The sequence below is a fragment of the Fringilla coelebs genome, assembly GCF_963513975.1.
Source record: "Fringilla coelebs genome assembly, chromosome: 5".
Lineage (NCBI taxonomy): Eukaryota > Metazoa > Chordata > Aves > Passeriformes > Fringillidae > Fringilla > Fringilla coelebs.
The window spans coordinates 20,332,020-20,347,859 of record NC_140033.1 but is presented as its reverse complement, the minus strand read 5'-3'; the positions used below and the strand labels follow the sequence as shown (position 1 = coordinate 20,347,859).

General features: G+C 43.6%; 1 protein-coding gene across 4 annotated transcripts in view; it reads left to right on the top strand.

The window, feature by feature from the left end:
- Positions 1 to 671: 671 nt before the first annotated feature.
- PLXNB2 (plexin B2) overlaps positions 672 to 15,840 on the top strand; it is a 252,382-nt gene continuing 237,213 nt past the window's right edge. For 2 of the 4 annotated variants that reach the window (XM_084206525.1, XM_084206521.1), the window contains exons 1-2: positions 672 to 695; positions 10,233 to 10,335. The gene's annotated coding sequence lies outside the window, so the exon portion shown is untranslated. Of the gene's footprint in view, positions 696 to 1,056; positions 1,092 to 10,232; positions 10,336 to 11,184; positions 11,314 to 15,840 lie in introns of those variants that run through there. The other 2 variants (XM_084206523.1, XM_084206522.1) reach the window with 2 other exon arrangements.

The window sequence follows — 15,840 nt, the reverse complement described above, 5'->3', positions numbered from 1 at the left end:
GACTCTGCTCAGGGGGTAAGGGGTGGGAATTGCTATGTTCCTTCATGTTCAGGAGCGTCCTCAGACACCGCCGGGATACGACAGGTACCCCAAGGCCGTTAGGTACAGACCAGCAGGTAGACCCTTCCCAGCGGTTCCGCCGCCCCGCTGGAGAGCGCCGTGGAGGCCGAGCGCCGACCCCGGCCGCGGGCAGAGGCGGCCCGGCGGCAGTTCCCGGCAGTCCCGCCGCTCCCCGCTCTTCACCCCAAGGGCCCACGGGCGGCCGGGGCTCGGTGCTCCCAGCGCTGGAGCTGCAGCCTCCGCCCCGGCCCCGGTCCCCCGGCGGGGCTCGGAGCGCCCCCGGTTCTCCGGGAGCACTCGGCCCCGCGGGCGACTCCGCTTCGCCGAGCTGGCCTCTGCCTGGCTGGCGGGCAAAACAAAGCGGAGACAGGGAAAGGAAAACGGGAAGAAAGTACGGCTCCTGCCGCCTCCCAGCCTTCTGCCTGGATTTCCCTGAGTGAGACAGCGCTGCAAGCGGATCCTGACCGGGGGCAGGGGGTGGAGAGAGGAGGAGGAGGACGGACAGAGAGAGGGAGGGAGGGAGAAAGGGAGGGAGGGAAGGAGGGACGAACGGGAGCCTCTCTCCTTCCCTGGGCTGTTTTTTTCAGTTTCCTGTCTCGCATTGTGCTCACAGCGGATATGTGCTGCGCCTACAGGTGTGTCCCCTCCTCGCAGCTTTTCCCCGGCTCCCAAGCGTAGGCTCCGGCTGTCGGGGGGCGGCGGCGGATCGTGACCGCCATGTGATGATTATTTCTCTTGGGGCGCTTTCTCTCTCCTCTCGCTCTCTGCCTCCCCCTCCCTCGCTCCCCGCCGCTCCCGTCCTTCCTCTCGGAGGTGGCCGCAGCCGCTGCCGCCTTCGCGCTGACTCCGGCTGCGGCGGCGGCGGCGGCGGGGCCCGCCGGGAGCATGGGCGGCCGCCGGGGGCTGCCGTAGCGCCTCTGTCCAGCCCACCGCCACCCACCCCGGGCTGCCGGGGCCGCCGCTCCCGCTCGGGCAGCTCGGACGGTCCGTGCCCGCAGGCTCCCTCCCGCCGGCGCCTGCACCTGTTGAAGGTAACGCAGCCCCAGCCCTGCCGCCGCGCGCCGCGGGATGGGGCGCGGAGGGGAGGGGGAGGAAGGCGGATTCCTCGGCAACTTCCCCCTGTCTCCCCCAGCTCGGGAGCTGCTGAGTTGTGGGTAGAGCCGCTTCTCTCCTCCTCGGCTGCGGGGCCAGGGCCGGGGGTAAGCGGCGAGGGGCGGATGGGGCTTTCTGCCGCGCTGCCCGTGACCAGATGGTTTTGGTTAAGGGGCTCCCGGGCGGCGGCTCTGGACTCGGAGCGCCTTTCTCAGCCGCCGTGCAGGGCGGGGTGGGGGAGGCGCGGGGAATCGGCTCCTCCCGACCGGCGGCCGGGGTGCGCCGGTGTCCGGCGAGCTCCCTCCGCCCCACTCGATGGAGGCTGGCTGCTCTTCCTGGGAGTTTCGCAACCCCGAAGCGGCCGGGGTCAGCAGCCCCGGTGTCGCGGCTGGCACTGGCCCGGCGCCCACCCCGCGCTCCGCCTGCGCACCGCCGACTCGGGAACTCGTTTGGATTTTCCTGCGAACGCGTTTTGTCTCTTTGCAGAGGCAGCTTTAAACTTTCTTTCCAAACTGTTAATTAGATACACTGTACTTTGCTCATGTTCCGTGGAGGCGAATGGGAGTGCGAGGCTGGAAAGGCTTGTGACTCAAAGCATAGTTATTCGGGAGGTGCAGAACATCTTTGCGTGCCGCGTTCAGATGGGCTGTACCTGTAATTTGTGACTTTGCCTTCTCCGAGACTTCGTCGGTCTTGGTGACATCGGGAGGCAGAAGTGATCTTTAAAACTTTGGGTCCTTTCGAGGTAAATCGGACACTCGGTTGAATATACAAAGGAGGAAGTGTAAGTTTATCACCCCTCTGAAATCTGATGGAAAATAACATTGCTTTTGTCCGCGAGTTACAGCACTATGGTCCTGACCTTATTGCTGAACTCATCATCAAATGATAGCTTGCTCGTGAGAGAACTTATGCTTAGTACCGAAGGCTGTTACCTTGAATGTGATGATGAGCTTATTGAACACCAGAGGGAACTCTGAATAGGTAATTCATTCGAGGGAGATATATGCTTCTTTTACTGTTTATGTTCTCATTACAATGGAATCTAGGAGGAAGCAAAGGTTGGTAAGTAATAGGCTGCTGGTATGTACCTAGGATTGACTGCAGTTTTCTTAACAGTTTTTTTCAGAAGACATCAATTCTAAATTTGGGCCGAAAAAATTATCTTTTTTTTCCTTTTTTTTTTCCCTCCCCTGCCAAAGCTTGAAATCTTGAAGTGCACAACTGGTCTTGCAACAGGCAAATCAGCTAGGAGACCTGTTCACTATTTGCTAGGGAGTGAGATTATACATGCATGTTGGGCTGATGCTTAATGCCCTGCCTGCCTGTCAGGTTGTGAGACAGATCCAACACACCTGGGTACGGGGGCTGCTGCCTGCAATTGATATGCCAGAATAGAATGTGCTTCCAGCCAAAACAAAAGGGAGGAAGGAAGGAAGTCTACTTCCAAGCCTGGCATGGCTTGTCCTCCTTACCTAGGACAAGATCCACAAGTGTGGATCGAAAGCCTAGTCTAATGGACTGTGAAGTAGAAAAGTCTTTCTGAAAATATATGACTTAAACAAATACAGAAACTAAATGGTCTCAGTGTTTGGGAAAGGAGTTTGAATGGTGGCTTCTGGTACCAAAAGCTGTTTAAGTCATCTGAAATTATTGTAAGAAGCTAGGGTCAACCCATCAAAATGTGATACTGTATTTTGTAGTAACATGAACCCCCAAAATGTGCAACTGAAGCTTTGGATGCTTGTGATAGTCTGTTACAACAGTGTTGATAACCAGGCTTCTTTGATACTCCTGGATTGTCAACGACATGGGAAGGATAGCGCAATAAATACACTTGTGACTCTGACTTTTGCTCCAGAAGCTGATGCATTCAGCTGTTCATCCTGTCCCTTTGCCAGAGATTACTCTGCCATTCAGGTTTATTTTCTATTGAACTTTGAATCTGCCAGAGTTTATAGATAGGCATACGAATGTAAACTATATTTTATGTCTGTTCATATTGGTGTTGTGAAGTCTGAGAGCATGAATCTCCTGCATATCAATCTGTGGTGACAGAGGGACAGAGCAAACAGTTGGGGTCAGCTGAATTGAGCTGCAGTTGTGAACAGCAGTCCAGAAGCATCTAAATTCTTCTGAAAGGGCAGGTGTGAGTGCAGTGAACTACCTCATCCCAGAACTTGGTGGGCAGAGGTGGCAGGGAGGCAGCTCTGCACAAGGAGAGGATGTGTGACCTTCTTCGTAGGTTGATCAGCAGCACACAAGGGTCTGGGTGTCAGAAGGATGTAGTGGATGGTGCACCTGATCAGCCCTTTCTTCCTCTCCTCCTTCATCCATTCTAGCAATCTGAAAGTGGTCCAAGTTTTTTGTTCTTTTATCTAAGCCTTTCTTTGTTCATCTGACTTGAGGACTTGTTATGTAAAATATTCTCACTAAGGGCACAGCATTACTCTGCCTGAATTTTCTACAGATGATATTGGAAGTTGGATAAAGGCTTTGTATAGCTTTATAAAACTGGGAGTTGTTTGCCTTGCATGCAGAAGATCGCTAAGGACAAATTACATTTTGAAGGGAGACCTCTTCATGAATGCCTATTAAGAACAAAAAAGTCCCACTTTATTGTTGCAAACGGGTTTGGATTCTGGCTCAGTTTTGAGAAAAAGATTTGAGCATTTATTTATTTATTTTTATGAAGATGTAATACTAAGCATTTATATTTTTGTAATGGCTAGAATTTGGAAATTTTCATATACTTTAAATTAATTATTTAAATTATTTATTGTATAAAGCACTGAATGAAGATATTTGTTACACTGGTGTCACATTCAGAATATTGAATTACAATTGTAAAATTAAGGTAACAAGCTTAAATTGGGGTTTGCAACTTTAAGCTCTTGCCAGCAAGCAGTTAATGGCAACATTAACTGCTAGAAAAGTAATTGCTACCGTTCTTTTACTGTCATTTTGTTCTCACTCTCCTTCAGTCAGCCTGTTCCACAGAGATATCATGAATATTCACCGAAATAGCTTGGCATTGTCACTTATGCAATTTCTCATCAGATCCAATGTGTTGATGAGCTAATGTGCACTTGATTAAATGTACTTGATTTATGCAAACAAAAACTCTAGGTCCTTCTTGAAGTAAAGTTAGCACCTGCACAGCTATTAGTGAGATGAGAGTCTAAATAATTATGATGAAATTAAGTAAACAAACAACCTCGATGTGGTATTCCTCCTACTCCTTCACTTTTACCTTTTTGTTCAACTCAGTAGTGGATATTTATTTTGGCTTTTCTTGCAGGTTTTCTTATGCACCATAGGAAATTGTAAAGCTCAGTTTATAGTGGAGGGTCTGTTTAAATGGCTTCTACTTGAGAAAGAAACCCCAAATAATCAAGAAAAAGAGTATTATTAGCTGTAATAAGGCAAGGGTTAACTAGGATTAGTGGAGTATTACTTAAAGAGTTTTATTTAAATATGAGTCTAACTTGGATTTGACATTGGTCAGTTAATCCTTGTTGAAAATAAAATAAAATCATATAGCCTGAGTAAGTGATTGTGGAGATGTCTATTGCAACAAAAACCAGTATTTGGAAAGTAAGTGGTTTGGCCTCTTACTTTTTAATTGATCAGACACATTTAGAAATAAGGAGTTGAAAACAGACATTTAATTTAACCAACAGTGGCTCAATGGTACAAAAAGTTCTCTGTCTATAAAACTGATCAAATCTGGCTACAAAAAGAGGCCTGGAGCCCTTGCCCTCTGCTGCTCTGGAGGCAGCAGAGGATGGATGGAGGAGGGAGAGGATACGTGTTTGCCCAGCCCTGGTGCAACCAGACAGACTGCAAAGTTGTTCAGAGGATCTTGTGGACCTGGGGTTTACTTTCTTTAGGCAGATAGTAATTTAGTTATCTGTTAAAATCAAGTATTTCTGTTTCTGTCTCTGCAGTTGAATCTCTGGAAATAGATAACTTTTGGAACTCTCCGAGTTTCCATCTCAGGTAGTTGAGGGAAGACTTACTTGTTGTAATGTCTAAAAGTGTCTGTGCTTAATAAATGTTACTAGTAATTATTAAAAAAAATCTCAGCATCAGTGTGATGGTCAGCCCCTGCTGCACTGCTCAGCTTTACACCACCATAATGCAGGACAGAGTTTGCCCTCAGGAGTGTGTCAGCAGAGCTGTGGTCACCAGCCATGTGCTTGTAGGGACACTTGGTTTCTCTTTGGAATTCAGCTTCTGGGAGCTGGCGCCAGCACGGATTGATGATTAGCACCATGCTGAGTTCCCCAGGCTCATCAGCCTCGGTACTCATCAGGGAACAGAGTCCACCTGGCACCTTCTGAAACACTTCTGACCTTGCTCCACCTTTGTAGTTAGCTTCCGAGTTTCTGCCTCTGTAGTTTCACTTTTGACGTGCCCCGGTCAAAAAGCTTTGCAATCCTGCAAACAAGTGAATTTAGTAGTTGATTTATTCAATCAAAGTGTGTCTTCAAGAAGTTAGTTTTCCAACTAAAACCTTATTCCTAGTGTTTCACTTCTTTTCTTGTTAACCGGCATCACTAGTTTAAGGCCGCAAGTAAAAGTGAGGGCAGTCTGATTTATCTCTGGGCCCAGCAAGATCATGGCACAGATCTTTCTGGGAGCTATGTGAAAGCATGTGGAAAAGAAGGAGGTGGTTTGTGACAGGCAAAATGGCTTCAACACGGGCAAACAGTGCCTGACAAATTTGATAGCATTCTATGACCCGGGTTACAGTGTTGGTGGATAAAGGAAGAGCAGCTACTATCATCTACCTGGACTTGTGCAAAGTTTGACATTGTCCCACATGGTATAGTTGTCTAAACTGGAGAGACATGGATTTGATAGATGGACCACTCAGCAGATAAGGAATTGGCTGGATGGTTGTAGTCAAAGAGTTGCAGTGAATGGCATGATGTCTGAGTGGAGACCAGTGGTGTTCCTCAGGGATCAGTATTGAAACCAGCACTTTTTAACATCTTTGCTGGTGACATGGATAGTGGGATTGAGTGTAGCCTCAGCAAGTTTCCCAGTGACACCAAGCTGTGGGGTGCAGTGACAGCCTGGAGGGAAGCAATGCCATCCCGAGGAGCCTGGACAGGCTTGAGAGGTGGGCAAACCTGTGCAAACCTCATGAAGTTCAGCAAGGCCAAGTTCAGGGTCCTGCCCCTGAATTGGGGAAATCCCAAGCACAAGTACAGGCAGGGTGGAAAATGAATTGAGAACAGCCTCGAGGAGGAGAACCTGGGGGCTGATGGCTAACAAGAAAGTCAACATGACCCAGCAATGCAGACTCGCGGCTCAGAAAGCCAACTCTGTTCTGGGCTGTATCAGAGAAGCCTGGCCAGCAGCTTGACAGCAACATAAGATAGTTGTGGCACTGTTGGAGTAGTCCAGAGGAGGGCCATGAAGATGACGAGTGGGCTGAAGCATCTCTTCTATGAAGACAGGCTGAGAGGATTAGGGGCATTCTGCCCAGAAAAGAGAAGGCTTTGGGATGATCTAACTGGTTTTCCAGTACCTGAAGGGAACTAACAGGAAAGATAGGGCAAGACTATTTACAAAAGCATGTAGTGACAGGACAAGGAGGGATGGGTTCAAATTGAAAGAGAGTAGTTTAGATTAGCTATTAGGAAAAAATCTTTAGTGTGAAGGTGGTGAGGCACTGAACAGGTTGTGCAGGGAAGCTGTGAGTGAGTGCCCCATCCCTGGACATGTTCAAGGTGAGGTTGGATGGAGTTTTGAGCAGCCTAGTCTAGTGGAAGGTATCCAGGGGTGCTGGAATGAGATATCTTTGAGGTCCCTTCCAACCCAAACCTTTCTCTGATTCTATGATTTATGTAATTTGCAGTGAATGGCTTTGGTATTACTTGACAATCGTAGTTATCTTTATGTTGCAGATGTCATTCTTTCTGCCTTCTCAATCCTACAATAATCCAGGAAGCTGTAAAAAACTTTGCCCCTAAGATGTCCTAATTCTGTGCTGGACCTCCAAGTAGACCCATAAGAACCACTCTTCCAGATTAGGTACATGGAAACTGCCTGTGAACAGCATGGTTTTAAATAAAAATCCATGAGATGTTTAGCACTTAAACTGAATTGTTCCAGAATTTACTTTTTTATTGCAAGGTATGTTCATGCTAATTGCTGAACAGACCTGACTAGCATATTTCTGGTTAAACTAGAATTAGGATTAGGTCTGCATGTTGACTTGGATTGAAGGACGCTCTCATAAACCTGATGCTAATCTTGCTGTATCTACAGGGATTATTGATGTGATAGCTCTGTGTCTTAGAGAAGGAATGCAGAAAGCGTACTGTTCTGTCTATACTTACTGACTGTGTTTTAAATATGTAAAAAATTGAGGAGTGAACTCCTCACATCTTTTTCCCCAGGCCTCTTGTTTATCTTCTAGATAGTTTAAGAAGAGATAGTATCTCTTTCTGACGTCTAAGAGTTGTATATAAAGAAGATCCAGCTCTTACACTCCTATTGGCATCACTGTTTAGAATTTATGAAGGACCAGTTTTTTAACCGATGTTTGCCCTGTAGGAAAATTGTTATTGGTTAAATGTATTCAGCCACAGGGAGAAAGCAGAGGGCAGAAAATATAAACCAAATTGATCTGGTAAAAAGGGTGCAACTGAAATACAAGATGAAGTTTACCATCCTGAATCAGGACAAGTTAGTAATCTTTTGCTGGGGTTTAAACTAAGCCTGCAAAGCAAATAAAAGCTGCTTCTTTCCTGAAAATACGGGGCACTTGGAATGGTTAATAGTAGAAGGGTATGATATCCTTCAGCTTGTATTAGTTAGATAGTTAGCTTCCCTTTAATAGATCTGATTATGCTTATTGCAGCTGGAAGCCCCAAATATGCAACATCTCTCCTAAATATGTCAGAAGAACATTCATTTGGATTTCCTTAGTGTGTTATCACAGTGTGTGTTGAACTTACATGCTGTCTTCATTTAATCAGTTTGGGACAAATTGGTATAAACTTAATGTTGGGCCTGTTGAATTGTAGGGCAATAAAAGCAGTAATTTGACCTCTTCTATTTCCAGTCTTGTGTGATTAAGTTGTTTAAAAGCTGTGAAAATTTTTTCTGTGCAATTTTGACACGCATCATCAGCAACTGGAACTTTTCCCTCACGAACTAGCACCTCATGTAAACTGCAGTTGTGGTTATGATGTGTGCACATCTCCCATATGGGTATATGTGGGTGACTTTGAGGTTTTCTTTTCCCCACATATGTCAAATGGCAGTGGTTTAGTCTGAAAACCTTCTAGACAGGCGGAAAGTGTCTTTGCAAGTACTTTTAAGAAGTTTCTCAAGAGTCAGTAACTCTTGCAGTAACTCTTGTCTGCAACCACAAAGCTTCGTGGCCCGGATTATGCATGTGCTGTGTGGTCCAGGTGTTGTCTCTTTCTGCCTACCCAAGCTGTTGAGATGAAAAACCAAAAGACTTTATTTGCCTTGGCAATCCTGAGTCCTAAGTGGTGGTATGAGTTTATGTATTAGTAGGTTGGATAAAACTCCAGAGAGGTGACGTCTCTGTTTATTAACAGATGACTTCTTGGTTTGACATTTAACTGGGGGAAGATCTGCAAGCATTTCACAGTCCATTGTGCATTTAATTTGTTATTTGGTAGCACTGATGAAAATGCAGAGCAATATCTTTGTGGGGTTTTTTAAAATTATTTGATTCAGGGGTTTTTCTTTGATTTTGGATTTTGTTTGGGGTTTTTTGAGATTAGGGTCAGTGGAACTGTCAAGTCCCACAATTGTTTGAACATCTCATTTGGCTATTGCTCACAGGCCAAACAAATTCTGGGACTAAAATATATCTTACCTTGAAAATTCTGAGAAAAAAAGGATCCATCTTTAATAATTTGTTCCCATTTGGTTTTGCCTTTTCAGAATTTCATCTTGTTTCTAACAAGAGCCTTTTATGGTTTTGAATTGCATCTGTTCATGCCTTTTAAGTTTTCTTGTAGCTGCATTAAAGACTTTTTGTTGCTGATATTTTTTTTTCCTTAAAGATGATCAAGTAAACTGTCAGTTGTCTGGGTGGCCTATCAAAAGGACTGAATCTTTAAATCTGATTATGCATAATGCTTTTTACCTCCCCCCCAGATGCTAATTGCTTTTGTAGCTCTACTTTGCATGTTCTATAATTTTCAACATCTCTCTTTTTGAGCATCAGCCACGGAACTGGGCAGAGTATTTCAGTTTCACTCTTGCCCCATGCTACCCCAATCATTATTTCCATTCACTCTCATATCTTTGAAACCCAGGAGCCACCTTAGCCCTTCTAATAACAGCAGAAGCTCTGAATGTGATGCTTAGCTGTGAGGCTGTGTTGACCTCATCCTTCTTGCTTTCCTTGCTTCAGAGGTCCCAGTTCTCTGATCTACAAACCTTACCTGCATCCCTTGTTACTAGATATATATCTGCATTCAGGTATCTTAAGATTGTTTTGGTTGGAATGAGCACAGCTTGACAAGTAATTGTGTTAACTCTGTGATTTACCTTCTGTTTTCATTTCTCATGTTACTAAACCATGTAATCTCTTAATTTTACCATAAAGGACTTGCTTATTTCAGGTAGCTAATAAAACACTTAGGTAATGTAGAGCATAATTCCAGTAATTTTGAACTGCAAAAGAAGCCTTGCAGTTGCTTTGTGATGTTACTCACTAATGATAGCTTTTCTGAGATCTTGAAGTTAACTAATTTTTACATATTTGTCCTATATGTTTTGACATCCTATTTTCAAAATCCCAATGATTTGCTATCTGTTGCTTGTCACATGTTTAAGCCTTCAGTTGCTGAAAAAGCCTTCAATGTGATGCAAAATCAATAGATTTCACCATCCTTACTCTTATAAAGATAAAAATGAGGAACTTTCTGCAATGTCTTGAGATGCCAGCTGCAAAATGATTCCTTGCTTAGGATGCCCATAGACCCCCTGAGCGAGCTCTTTATGTTTGATTGTGCATATTGCCTGGTCCCTTGTCTTATGTGTTCTCTGAGGCGTCTGTTCTGTGTCTCTTCCAGCCGGAGCAAGTACACATCAAAAGGCGTTTCACCCCGGACCCTATTTGCACAGGAGCCTGAGCCCCAAGAGGTCCCTTTGACCAGCAACCCTCGTGCTGCTCAGGTGGGCTAAGAACTCTTTTGGACTGAGGGTTTTGGTTTTACCTCCATTTCTTCTTCCAAAGTGTCATGCTGCTTGCTTGAGAAGGAGTTTCTTGTGTAGAGCACTGCAGTGCAGTTGGCTTGGTGCGCCGAGATGAGAGATGTCAGTGTGGGTTAGATGTGCTTTAGGGTTTGGGTTGAAATATTCCAGCCTCAAATTTAGAGTAATAACCTGGCATGAAAATGCACTTACTTTGTAATTGTCCTGGCTGCTCTCTGATTCAATACTGATGTTTATGCATAGTTTTGTATCTCCTGGACCCGTAGTGTAAAAGGATTTTAAGCAGCTTGTGGGTGTGAATCATCTCGACGTTAACTTAGTTATCAAAACATAGTATCTCAATTGCTCAGAGTAACGCTTTCCACTTGACTTTTGCAATGTTTTGCTTGTTGCCACTGTTCAAATTTAAATGCCTATTTACTCTTCCCAGTTGTAGCAATTAGTTATTCACTTTTAATTTTGATCCCGATGACTGTAAAATGAGTAAATGTAAACAGCATTTTTGAAACTAAACTCTTCTATCCTACTGATAATTTGAAGAGGCAGCCTGTGTTTTCTGTTGTCTGTGGCTTAATTAATCTACTTGAATTATACTTGAACAGGAACTCTGATACCAGAAGAGGGTTTAGCAACCTTGGAATTTAGGAGCTTATGAATGAGGCAGCACTGAAGAGTTACTTTATGTTGTTACTTTGCTTGTTGGTAAAAGTAGGTGTTTGTAGACTGGTGGCCAGAAGTGGCTACATACTTGCTTCCTTTCCCTCCCTCTTAGAGACTTTTCTGTTTTCTCAGACCTTTCAGGTGTAATAACTGGGCATGGGCAGACAGGTCTCTGTCCCAAACTGAGATGCTCCGACACCATGCTAATAATTCAGTGACATCAGTCAGATGAAACTGGCATACCTACTGGAATACCAGTGCAGGCTGCTTTCTGAGCAGGTTTGGTGTCCAGACTACCATCCATGCAAGCCATTCTGTGCAGTGGGGTGCTGTAGGTTTCTTGACTGGGGACTTCAGCATGGTGGTTTTGTTGCTGTCTTTAGCAAGCAATTTAATTTCTCTGTGATTTTGTGATGTGTTTTGTTTTGTTGTGGGGGGGTTAGGGGTGTGGATGGGTGTTGGTTTTGTTGTTGGCATGGGGTTTTTTTTCATTGCTTCACTTTGGGGAATTTTGGGAAATTTGTAGAGAAAAGTACAATTTGGTGGTATTTTTGTCAAGTAGAAGTAGGCCAAGTAGATACTGCAGCATTCCTTCTTGACCAGAAAGGATGGAGACCTGCTAATTCTGCTAAATTATCCCATGTTGCTTTCCCAAAAGCCCCTATGCAAAAGTAAACCTTGCATCCCCAGATTTCCTGGCTTGAACAAAGCCCCCTCCAAAGCACTTTTACATCATGCTCTCTGTATCCATGAGATGGCTTGGCAGGAGGGAGCATTTTTGTTCCAAGTGGGTTAGCAGCGGGCACAGACCATCATTCAATGATATGAAATCTTCAGTGGCAGCTCTGCTGTAAGTAGTTCCTGCCACCACTGGCCAGTACCTGCTTGGTTGTGCTACCATGCTGTTTTGTGGAGCTGTGCTGTGGTCTGGACAGGAGAGCTAATCTAGCATTAAACTGTATTTTATGTAGTTGTTATACGGCTTTGAGTAAAAGTATTTAGACATTTCTCTCCATCTCTGCTGTATTTCATAGCATGGCTGTGCAAACACATGATAATTTGCAATGTTGGACTGAGAAGCTGGAATGCAATCCTCACACCCCGCCCCATTAAAAAAAAAAAAAAAAAAAGAAGAGGATTCAAGACCTGCTCGAAGTAATTTCGTTGCCAAGTTCTTTGTGTTATCAAGCCCCGCCTGTGTCTGTAGCTCTCTTCCCTTCCTGCCGGTCCCATCCTGGGTGGCCCTATTAGTCAGGGAAGAAGAGGCTTTTGCAAACTGAGTTAGGGTGTTGAGTTTGTACTTTCAATAGCAGCCATGCTCCTGTGTAGCTGTTCTTTCATTTCAAATAATATGAGGTGGCTTTAAACTAAATACAACCCTTTTACACAGATCTGGCTAGTGCCCTTATTCCCTCTGGGTGCTCTAAATATCGTGTCCTTGTGCACTTGGTGAGGAAGCTTTTTTGGTGTCGGTTTTCTTTCTCAGCTGATGACCTCCAGTGCACTGCTAGCACTCTCCTGAAGCATTAACCATGCACAGAGTCACTTCCTTTTCCCTCTTACCTCAGTTTAAAAGACTTTGCTCTTGAATCTTGTAAATGGGGTGATAATTTCAAAGCAAACAGCTTCCAGTCCTTTCTTGCCAACTTTTGCCCACAAGGTATGCAAAGTAAACAGAGCAGTTAGGAAATTAGTTATGTACTTTCCCTCCTAGTGCAAGGCATCCCAGGATGGTTCCTAGCCCTCTAAGTAATGAATAAAGGGAGAGATGAAGAAACTGGCATGCCCGAGTTGCATTTTAATGTATGGAGCCATTTCACAGATCATTCATATTTTACAAGCTTTAGGAAAACCTTGCAAAATGTTAGGCTTTAAAAAATCTCTACTATTCATATATTGAACATAAAAGTGTTTTATTGCTTGCAGTGGAGAAAGAAAACCGAAATACCTAGGATGGGCTAAAAGAAATACAGAGAATTTTCTTCACATGTAAAAAATTAGCTTTGAAGCAGACTTTACTGAAATATAAGGAAGATTCTTACCTCTGGTAGGCTTTTGGGGGCAGCTTAGAAAGATTTTTCAGTGCCACTGTGATATTTTTAGGTTTGATTTGGAAACTGTGAATCTGGATGCTGTAATGGCAGGTATGCAGCAGTTACAGGGTACAATACCTGGAACAGGATATGCAGATGCCATTTTGGTGTATTTATTAAAAGGAGACAAGTCTAGGCAACTATTAAAAAATGTTACTTTGAAAAAGTTGACAAATAAATGGTTAATGCTTAATATATTTAGCTCCATCCTAGGTATTGAATAGTCTTTACTAATTGACTTATAGGAAAATTTGTTAAATGTGAAAATTAGACATAAGGTTATCAACTGAGAGGCTTAGCTACAAGGTGATGGTGAGGCTGTAAAGGGGAAAAACATGATGTGATCTCCTCCAAATGAGATAGGGCTGGTCCCAAGAGTATAAGGCCTGCAGGAATTCAAATCAACAGTCGAGTTATAATCTGAGGCCATGGGCACAAACACAACTTCCATTTTATGCTCATGCATGTGGCAGCACAAGTAGGAAGCTGGAGCCCTCCTGGTCCCAAAAGAAGATCCTTCATTATAAATTTTACTCCCTTGGCATGACTCAAAGGACAGTATGATGATAATCCATAGTGGTACTCCTCCACACGTTTCTATCCACTTCAAAAAAGTAGGTCTATGCATGGAGTGTGCTCTACTCCTTTTCAGAAACAGGACCTCTGTTAAAAAATTTATATACAATTGAATTGATTATATACAATATGTATAATATATTTTATAGTTGCTATCAAGGGTTTTCAAAGGAAAGTATGCTCTGTCTTATGGAAACTGTCCCTTGATGTTTCCCAACTGAAGGTTATGAAATTCTCTGAAGATGGGTTTTTTTCATAGAAATTCCTTGTGTTCTGTGGATGTTAACTCAAAACACCTGAAAGAATGTAACATATCTGTCTTCTGGAGTATTTCATTTGCACTTGTGCCAAAAGCAGAGCAGCAAACTCGGCTGCAAGGACCTAGTTTGGCTGAACTTGTAGTCCCTAGAATATATAAGATTTTTTTAATATAGATTTAATGCTAAGCTCTTATGTTTACTGGAGAGAGAGGAAATAGTGCAATTTGAGTAAATTTTTTAAAGTCATTTATATATACATTAGCCACAAGGAAAGCATAATATGTTCCTGGAATAATTTCTTTTTAAATAGCTGTGTTTTAATGCAGCATGAACTCAAACATCCTAAACCACACAATTTTTTTTTTGCTCTTTAGTTCAAATAAACCTTACCTCAGTTTACATATATATTTATTTTCCTGAGTGAAATTATGAATATCCTCTTTACAAACCAAAAAGAGAAGCTGTTGAATTAGCTTCTGCTTAGTGTAGCCCCTTTAAAGCAGATATTGCTTTATAAGATTGGATTCAGCATCTGCTTTTTACCTGTGAATCCTTAATGAAGTTAAAACTGTCCAGGTAATGCAATTACAAATGTGATGCAAATTGTAATGCAAAGCCAGGAGATTGTCAGCCCAGAAACTTTGTGTATGAGCTGCAAATCATCAGAGTAACCTTCTCTTCAGTACATCCCCATTCCCATTTTCTGTCCATCTCCTGGGAAAGAAAAGGCAGCAGTAGCCAATGGGAGAGATTGTAACTTTCTGGATCTGCTTGGTGCAAAGGTTAACAAACCACACAGGAGTCCAGATTTTTTATTTTTTGTCATTGTGTGGCTGTTTGAATGGCTTTCCTCTCGCTCTGTGGGCAGACAGAAGGTATTGTCTTATCTACTTTTCTGTCACAGTTACAATAGCCTTGCTTTTTCTTCAGACTGGGCCTGTTGAGTCTAGTGGGGATAGTGTAGTTTTCATCTTCACAGCTGGAGAAACCTGGCAACAGACTGCTGAGGGATAGGAAGGTGGACTAATGGGAGCAGTCCTTGTAGTAGCTTTATATTATTTGGCTGTTTGAAGAGGAGATAAAAAAAACTTGGTGTCATCTAAGTTAGGTTTTATCTTTGTGGTGTGAGGCTGCACATGTGAAAGTTTGAGAACACTGGAATATTTTTCTTGTTTCTAAGTTTAGCTGTAAATATCTGTGGCCTACTTAATATTAACCTGTGTACTTCAAAATGAATAGTAGATGACAAGAAAATCAGATTGCTTTCTTCTAGTAGGCTGTTGAGAAACTCCAAGACATCCAGAGAAAGTGAATTAACTGAAGGTGTGGAGATGGAGTACACCAAACCTCAAGCTACCTGCAGGGCACTCTTGAGAGAGAAATTGCCCTTCTACTCTGTGAAGATGGAGGAAGCATCATGCTGACTCATCTTCCCACTTGGGAGTTGCTCTTCAATGGAGAGGGCTATCATTAGATCTTCCTCAGGAAATGAGGTGGCTGTCATTTAACAGGAGAGGAAAGTGAAAGATGGGTCTGTTACTTACTTGCCCGTGATCAGAACTGCATCTCCAGGAGTAAAAATCATGTGTCCAAACAACTTTGTTCAGAGACCCTCCAGGGTCTCATTCTGCAGAGTGACCCTCAGGTGGTTTTGGATCTATTTTGTACATAAATTGTATAAATCCAACTAACGAGATCACACAGATGTTACACAGAGTGCATTTTTATGCTACAAAATTGAATTGTGAATCTGTACTACTGGGTCCAGTTAAATAAAGTATTACCACATCAGTCATGAGCGGAGACATGTGAAGGAAATCCTTTGCTAGCATTCCTAGGGAATGCTGCAAATGCTTCACTGTTCCTGGAGTGCAAAA